This window comes from Patiria miniata, unplaced genomic scaffold, assembly GCF_015706575.1.
Source record: "Patiria miniata isolate m_02_andy unplaced genomic scaffold, ASM1570657v1 HiC_scaffold_7, whole genome shotgun sequence".
Lineage (NCBI taxonomy): Eukaryota > Metazoa > Echinodermata > Asteroidea > Valvatida > Asterinidae > Patiria > Patiria miniata.
Genome location: NW_024037074.1, coordinates 6,424,118 through 6,431,262, shown reverse-complemented (window position 1 = coordinate 6,431,262; position 7,145 = coordinate 6,424,118). Strand labels below are relative to the sequence as shown.

The window sequence follows — 7,145 nt, the reverse complement described above, 5'->3', positions numbered from 1 at the left end:
TTAGCGCCAAGAGTTTCTTGTACACACAATGGAATGCGCACTCAATATTAATACTGCGGTTTGCATTGAAAGCTATAAAAGCCCTCCCGAGAAACACGGACCTAGGCGAGGTCAATGGTGTGTACGTACGTACGTACGTACCCTGCCGGTCCCTAGTCAAGCCCCGCTGAGGTACCGGTACGCCCACACGCCCGTGCTTTACGGACTTAAGCTTCTTTTCATGATCCTCCAAGAATTAAACAATGGAGAGGGAACAAAAATTGCCTGAGGTTTCAGATCCGGTGTATTGTTCACTTAACATGTCAAAGGCGGATCCAGAACAAGTGGTTTTTTTTCTTGGGGGGGGGGAGGGCCCGTTGGACCCCCCCCCTCCTACAGGATCCGCCCTTGATACATACCGCTTGCATCAGAAAACCGTTCTTTCGAAACGGACACGGCGGGAGAAAAAAAAATCAAAACTTTCCACTAGGTTGATAACTTATACCTTATACAGGGTGAGTCACAAAAAAAACGAAACCAAAATGTTGGGACCATTGTTTTAGAGAAGTCCTGCATGTAACATTTTCAAAATCTAGGATATGAAAGCTCAATTCATAAGCTTTCTTTTAATACAAGAATCATTCAAATCACTCATGTACTTTTCAAGTTACGGAATTTCGAACTCAACCACTGTTTAAAGGTTCTGTCCACGTCATGATCACAAATAAATTCAGCGATCTTTCAGCAAAACGAAAGGAAATCACATAGGGATGTGTGTAAATTGTTTTCGCACACCCTTTTGTAATCCGTGGACAGAACCTTAAAACGGTGGTTGCATTTAAAATTCCGTAACTTGAAAAGTACATAAGTGATTTGAATGATTCTTGTACTAAAAGAAAGCTTATGAATTGGGCTTTCATATCCTAGATTTTAAAAGTGCTACATGCAGAACTTCAATCAAACAATAGTCCCGACATTTGGGTTTCGTTTTTTTTTTACTCACCCTCTCACCCTGTGTGGAATCTCTCCCGACATGCGCGATGCTCTGATCGGTCATACCGAGACATGCGCGATATGGCTAATGAGTCAATTTGTCATGTGGACCGAATTACAAGTCACTTGGTTTTCCGGAAATTTTGCTGCAGGAAAACGGAACGCTATTTTTTTGCTGGCAGCAAAATTTCCGGAAAAGTTTTGTCATTCCGTAAAATAAACAGACCCTTAACATGAGTTTGGACATGTGTACACGGTTGTGGGTGAAATAACAATATGTACTTAGATGTAATATAATGTGTAGGTGTTTGGGCCGATGTTTGGGCCGATGCGGTTGATTGTAATCACGCTAATTAGCATAATTAACATTTGCATTTACGGAAAGTCCGTAAAATTACGCCGAAAATACGGAATATTTCACTTTACGGAGTCCGTAAATTTACGGGCATTTTTAATACTGGTGTTTTTGCAGTGTATCGTCGGGCTTGTTGGCCAACTGATAGTCATACATATTATTTGGAAGAATTTAGGCTTGAATAATTTGTGGCATGTTAAAATAATATGCACTTGCTTATAAGAAAAAGTACCATACTAACATTTTTGCCTTATAATGTAAAAAGAGATGTCGTGAACATGCTGTGGTACAGCGAATTTTCATAGAAATAATCACGATCTCATAGACAGGGCTGGGGACCGCATTATTATATGATCTGTTAAATCATGGCTGCGCAGGATGTTGGGTCTAATTTTCCATCGAATGGACAATATTCACCAATGATACTTCATTGCAACTTTACACAGATCCAGTATCTGCGAAATCCTAGCACCCGACAGTCCAAATCACCTAGTCTTTATCTGGAAGCACGGACCAACAACACAAACACGCAACCTGTCAAACCCGGCATGACCGGATACGCGTATGTATACCGTCACTGGTTTTTGTTTTTTTAACTTCACTCTAATAACTGTAATGAACAGTACACTGTAAAAACAGTGCTTAGCATTTAAACACATCAGAAACGTGTTTATAGTTTAATACGTTTAGAAATGTGTTTCAATTCTAAACGTTTACCAATTTTTAATGTTGTGAAACTAAACGCGTTTACGTTTTGGACATGTGCTTAGGATTGTATATCTAAATGCGCTTAGGAAGGTGTTTTAATGCTAAACGTATTATTCACTGTACATGTCAAACGGATAATGCGTGTCACAGAAAAAGGACATCTAAACATGTCATGGTTCTAAACGTGTGGAAAAAGTGGGTACAGAATAAGTGTTTAGAAATGTCGTCACCGACACGACGAAGTATACACTCTACCGTGTTAAACCATATTTTTTTCGATTTTCAGTTTTTTTGATTTTTAAACATTATTCATCAAGGCCTACCATTGCACGAAATTTCAAAGCTTCAAGAGCTTTACTTTAATAATTACGCTAAGTATCCACGGCAACTTTTGCGCAAAAGTGACAATTTTCGTTTTCACGAAGTAACACTCAAGTTCCATTTACCATTGCAATGCATGGCATGCACTCTGCTCATAGTGAGCAAAAACGTTTTCACGAAGTAACACTCTTCTTGTAATAAGTTGTATGAGCGCGCGCGCGCTGGCCTGAAGTTTCACTTTCCTCGTGTTGTATACATTGAAGAGTGTTACTTCGTGAAAACGAAAATTTACAGTCTCGCAGCTTTTTCGGTTTCACGAACTAACACTCATCTTTTTCTCTTATTTCTTGTTTATTTAATACACAATCGGGTGAAAAAAAGCAGATTTAATAAATTAAATTCATCAAGTGTCCACAACGAGAAACCCAACTGAAAATACTCTGTCGTTTTGACGCAAAGTGTTGTTTTAGAAGGCGTTCAACTTTAGTTGCCGTTTTCTCCGATTGCTAGTTTTTACTGGTATGTAGATGGGTGTTACTTCGTGGTGTTGGTGACGATGCGTTCAAATCCTAAACACCATTTTTACAGTGTATTTCTGCCTAACATGAAATGACATTGACAAGCGAAATATGACAATGACTATCCTTGGTCAGGCGCGGTTCTAGAGCCAATATTTTTTTTTGGGGGGGGGGGCCTAGCAAGGTGGTTCCAGAATTTTTTTCAGGGAGGCGTGCTGAAATGTAGACAGGTTATTTTCTCCGGACACTTAGGCCTCTGAAAATCAATAGGGGGAGGGGGGGGGGGGGGGGGGCTCGTGCCATATTTTCAATGGGGAGCGCTGATAAAATCCTACGATCAGGCACACTATATTAACTAAAAGTGTACAAATGCACCCTTCTCATTTAGGGGGAGAACGTTCCCATGTAGCCCTTCCCCCCCCCCCCCCAGAACCGCCACTGTCCTTGGTGAGGGATTAGCGCGAACAGTGCACAATGCATTGCGCACATAATGCATTGTGCACACAATATTTTGCACTGAAGGTAACGCCTTCCCGAGAAACGCGGACCATGACGAGGTCAATGGATTGACGTACCTCCGTCTACTCCCGCACGCTGAATGCGCATGCCGTTGACAATAACGTATACAGCATAATTCAGAAACTTTTTCTTTCAAACCCCTGGAAACGGCGGGAGATAAAAAAAAACAAAAGTTTCCACTGCGTGACACTGCCTGTTACGCATAGCTTTTTCCGTTCTGGTTCACGTGCTGATGTGCGCGTGATGTGCGCGTGAACCAGAATACGCGACTCACTTCGGTGCGGTACTCTGTACCTACGAACTCTCGCCCGCCACTTGCGGTACTCTCACTGAATCATACGAGGATGGTGGGTGCAGGATGTAAATATTTGTTTTGAATGGTTTTTGCGGAGGTGTGGCTTCGCGCATCCGCCTGATCGGGAATTGAATTGGAGGGGCCCATCTGGTCCGATCACCTCAACCTTTTACGTAATCAGAAATGAAGTGACCACCGATGCCAGTGACCACCAGTGATATTAGGCCTATGACATCATCGTCAGCCAATCACAGCGATCGTAACCAAGCTTTTTTGTACTTGATGACTCTATTTGGTCATACAGTAAGGGGTTGTCCGCGACGGAAATTTCTCCAGCCTTTAAAAAGGAGCGAAACGTTTCAGTTCGGGCAGTTTCGGAAAAGGTTCAGTTTCAGAAAGATTTGGACGCCGAAAAACCTGATGCTCAGGATTTTCGCAACGGGAAGAAGCAACGAGACATTTTACAGCCAGTTAGATTCAGACTGATCAATATTCTTCGCAAACTCAGGTAACAAAGAGACAAGATTTTCTTTATCGATTCACTTTTGGTTTCATCATTATTTTTTCCCGGGATGATACTGTATTAATTATACCCGAATCAGAACACTCTCAAAGCGCTGGTTCAAATTAGGTTCGTTAAAAAAGTTGGTTAAAATTTTAACCAACATTGTGTAAAATTGTCCAATTGGTTTAAATTTTAACCAACTTATTTAACCAACAAAATTTTAACCAGCGTTTTGAGAGTGTAGTTAGTTTTATATTTGGCCGATCAACAGTCTGAACATATTGTAATCTTTGAATATTTTTACGGCAGGACAATCTTAAGGTAAACTTCGATATTTTAACATGATAAGGCTATTACTTATTGGACGAGAGGTAAGATTAAGGACCTGTAAAGTTTATTACAGTTTATTAATGATTATTTAGTTTGCAAAGACACGAATTAAGAAAACGGATTTCATATTTCTTCAGTTGGGCTGACTATTCATCTTGTCTGCAATACAAATGGAGCAATGTTAAAATGTTAAAAATTAAAAACTGTAATTTGCGGATGAACGGTGGCAAGCGAGTAGGCCTATGTGGATCGCTCTATTAAATCTCGCTCCGATCCAGTTAGCTTGGAAGTATTTACATAGGAATAAGTACATACAATAGACTAACCGGCTGCAGTCCATACCGTTACGCATTGATGCCTTTCGTTGAATTGACGAAAATTTGCTACGAAAATCTCATTTGAATTTGAATGCATGTGTACAATTTCTGGTTCTCACTCAGCTGAATAAATACCGCAAAGAAAGAAAGGCCACACTCATAGGAGGGGTCATAATTTAGAATCTGATGGTCTTATGATAACGTCATTTATATAGACCTTTGGGGAATGTTGTTGTTTTGATACCTCGTTTGCTACAAAAGACTGTAAATCTTCCAACATTAACAACATTTTTCGAAAAAAAAATGACAGTTTGATGCATGGGAGCACGCGACTGCACAGTGCCCGAATAAGGGGCCAAGCATGTATGTTTGCGCTTAGCAATTTCTACTCCCGTAATCTTTAAATTTGCAACTTTTCAAACTGCCTCATTTTTTTTCATAAACCAGTGTTGTTGTTGATTCACCAACGTCGAGTCCGAGTCCGAGTCTCGAGTCATAAGCCTCGAGTCCGAGTCCGAGTCTCGCCGAGTCACAAGCATCGAGTCTGGGTCCGAGTCTCGAGTCACTTGTTCTTAGTTGTTCACCAACACAGTAATGCAATATATGATGTAATATTCACGCTATCCAAGCGATGACTAGGGTTGCACAAAAACTTGAATAGTTAGATTTTAACCAAAAGAAGTTATTGTGAAGACATAAATACAGGGCGAGTAAAAAAGAAAGTGACTCGGATTTTGTTCTCCTTAAAAATAAATTAAATTCGATACACCATTGAAGCACGTATCGAACAAGTGTACCAGTCCGCTTCCGAGACTAAATAATTGTGTATATAACAATTTTTTTCATAAGTATTTTTTGTTGTTGTCAGGAACCAACATTTTAAAGATGGGGAAAGTGTAAAAGGAGTAGAAATAAGTTAAAGTTTTTCCCTAGTTTCAGATCTGCTATACCCGTCTTTTTATAGGAGTATACCCCCTCTTCTCCCGTGTTTAGTTTAGTAGTGGCTTCCCCCATTGTTTATTCTAGCCCCAACTTCTTGCGTTTCATTGCTCTATGGTTCATTGACCTAGAGGCTCATTCAGCAGACCAGCATCACACACGGATCCTACACACAAGGATGAACGACTCGGCCCAACTCCTGGTTAGACGCGTGATAACGGCCTGTACTAATGGCAAATACCATGAATACTTTTCAACAAAGACCACTGCGCGCGGTGGCTTTCAGATTTGCAAGGCTCTGCGCCCGATCTGGCCTCGAAGTCTGTCAAGCCAGCGAATGATATTTTTGAATATTCATGAGTCTACGTTTTTGGTCTTGAATTATTGAATTCTGATAAGTGGTAACTACGTTACCATGGTAATGCCGAGCACAATATCTTTAGCTTTAAGATGAACAATGAAATGTCGCTTTTGTTTCATCGGTTCGGCATCCTATCTCTCTAAAACTTTTTAATAAAAGCCTAATTAAAAACGAAATTTGGGTAAACGGTGTTCTCCTCGAAATTTGACGTTTATTTCCCGGGTAAATACTGCACAATACCATCTGTTATATCCTGAAGTATTTATTTTTAAAATAATTTGGAACAATTATATCTTAAATAAGAAGTAGTTTTCAGTTTTATGAATATTTCCGTTTTAGATGTCGTGCAAAAAACCAACACAATGACACATCTGGAAAATTCCCGATTACGCGCCAACGGGTATTAATGCCCTTTATCATCGCGTCTAACCAATTAAGGCAAGTCCACTGAGTGCATTTTGTACTACACAGAAAACACAAAAAGAGTCATTAGACTCATTATTGTAAAAAAAATGAGTCAGTTTGTCCGTATAGTGACACATTTTGGCTCAAAGTGTCTCACTACACGGACAAAATGACTCAATTGTTACGATATTGAGTCAAATTGCTCACTTTGTGTTTTCTGTGTAGGGCTCAGAACAGTCGTTTATCCTGGTGTCTAGGATCCGTGCATCACACAGGCAAGACATATAAGCCCTGCTCCAGCATTAGTGCATTTTCATCCCGATCACAATTAAGTGTCTGCTCTATTTTTGGTACATTTCATGAGTTTCATTACTTTTCTTATTATTGTATAAATCCAGGTTTATATTTGCCTTTATGATACTCATATTATCCAGTTCAGTATCATTTGTTTAGCTCCTTTTTTCCCTATACATGTACATGAAACTGTTTTTGTCTCCACTCTTTTCTTAGAAATCGTTTTAACTAGCCTTTCTGTTTGGAAACTTTGAAACTTTTGATTACTGTTATAAGTTTTTATTCCAACTTGATTATTCTTTTGGC

The 7,145-nt window shown here is 39.8% G+C and overlaps 1 long non-coding RNA gene across 2 annotated transcripts; it reads left to right on the top strand.

Annotated features, from left to right (window-relative positions):
- The first annotated feature begins 3,645 nt into the window (after window positions 1-3,645).
- Window positions 3,646-7,145, top strand: LOC119746281. Of its 2 annotated transcripts, none has more exons than XR_005273716.1 (2): window positions 3,646-4,196; window positions 6,771-7,145. It is a non-coding gene; the product is annotated as an uncharacterized LOC119746281 (long non-coding RNA). The 2 variants fall into 2 exon arrangements; XR_005273717.1 differs by having other exon boundaries at window positions 3,662-4,196; window positions 6,803-7,145.